Source organism: Etheostoma spectabile, chromosome 23 (assembly GCF_008692095.1).
Source record: "Etheostoma spectabile isolate EspeVRDwgs_2016 chromosome 23, UIUC_Espe_1.0, whole genome shotgun sequence".
Classification (NCBI taxonomy): domain Eukaryota; kingdom Metazoa; phylum Chordata; class Actinopteri; order Perciformes; family Percidae; genus Etheostoma; species Etheostoma spectabile.
This window is the reverse complement of record NC_045755.1, coordinates 1,185,701-1,186,926: the sequence shown is the minus strand read 5'-3', so window position 1 is coordinate 1,186,926 and position 1,226 is coordinate 1,185,701. Positions and strand designations below refer to the sequence as shown.

The 1,226-nt window shown below is 35.1% G+C and overlaps 1 protein-coding gene across 5 annotated transcripts in view; it reads left to right on the top strand.

Annotated features, from left to right (window-relative positions):
- The window catches only part of scube1 (signal peptide, CUB domain, EGF-like 1), a 121,920-nt gene extending 121,065 nt beyond the window's left edge, over positions 1 to 855 (top strand). For all 5 annotated transcript variants that reach the window (XM_032505297.1, XM_032505296.1, XM_032505295.1 and 2 more), the window contains one exon: positions 1 to 855. This exon is cut by the window's left edge and continues 220 nt beyond it. The gene's annotated coding sequence lies outside the window, so the exon portion shown is untranslated.
- The last annotated feature ends 371 nt before the right edge of the window (positions 856 to 1,226 follow it).

The window sequence follows — 1,226 nt, the reverse complement described above, 5'->3', positions numbered from 1 at the left end:
CCTTTGTCTACTTCTTCACTGCCTTGGGCAATATGTTTTTGTACACATCTTCATTTCCAGTATTTTTTCCTCAATCCTCACATGCTGCCTTTCCTCATCTTTGACCCCTTTAAGTAGTAACACATCACACATCCTTCTCTCTAGCTACTGCAGCTTTTTCTATAAGGTTTGACCGATATGGGTTTTTGCCGGCCAGTGTTAATATTTTTAAAACAAAGCAGGAGATGCTCAATATATATTGTGTGTACATATTGTTTCCTTAAATCTGAACAGTAATTTTTTCCCAGTTTGGTACGGTTACATTTAGCAGCTCCTTAAGACAGGTTGGCCCTGCGTGCCAGTGAAGGTGCAATAACTGCAATACTGGTGGTGCATGTTCAAATTGAATATCAAATACTTTTTTTTTTCATACATTTCTATGGGTCATGATTAGGTACCAGAAAGTACATCAAATAAAGGCAAAACAAAAACTATTTCAAAATGTCATCAAAATCTGAGTTTTGTCAGAATTTCATACCGACCCACCCCTACCAAACCACCACTTCTCCCACCCCCGTCCCCATTTACCTCCTACCCCACCCATTGCTGGTCCTCATTCAAAACAGGTCCCACAAACACATACACACACGGCCGCAACAACAACAAAGATAACTAAAAAAAAGTAAAATAGAATAATAAAGGGGGTTCTGCTCTGGAAAAGAATTATAAATTTTGCTCCATTGGCCATCAAATTATTTATTTTAATTTTTGTCTTCTGACATTAATCCTTTCACACAGATAATACTTCATTAGGGCCTTCCAATTCTCTATTGAGGGTGCTTCCTTATTTTTCCAGTATTGCAATGTTAGATTTTTCTGCCAGCTAGTTTAATATCTTATTCCCTCTATATGCTGAAAAATACAAATTTTGAAGAGAATAAGATTTTTTTGTTAGTATACTTAGAAATCTCTATGCTCTTCCAAGTCTTCTTAATTCCTTTACAGTATCAAAAGGCGTGCAAAAGGGAATCACCATACACTGTAGGTTACATTTTAAACATATATATGATAATGTGTTATGAAACTTGTTTATTTTATCTCTAGTATAATATAGTCTTGTCATAATTTTAGACTGTATTAGTTGCAGATTTTCATTAGTAACAAGCTTTCTTTCCATTTTCCCCCAGGTCTTCGTCCATTTATTGTATATGCTTTGTAATAAGATAGATAGATAGATAGATAGATAG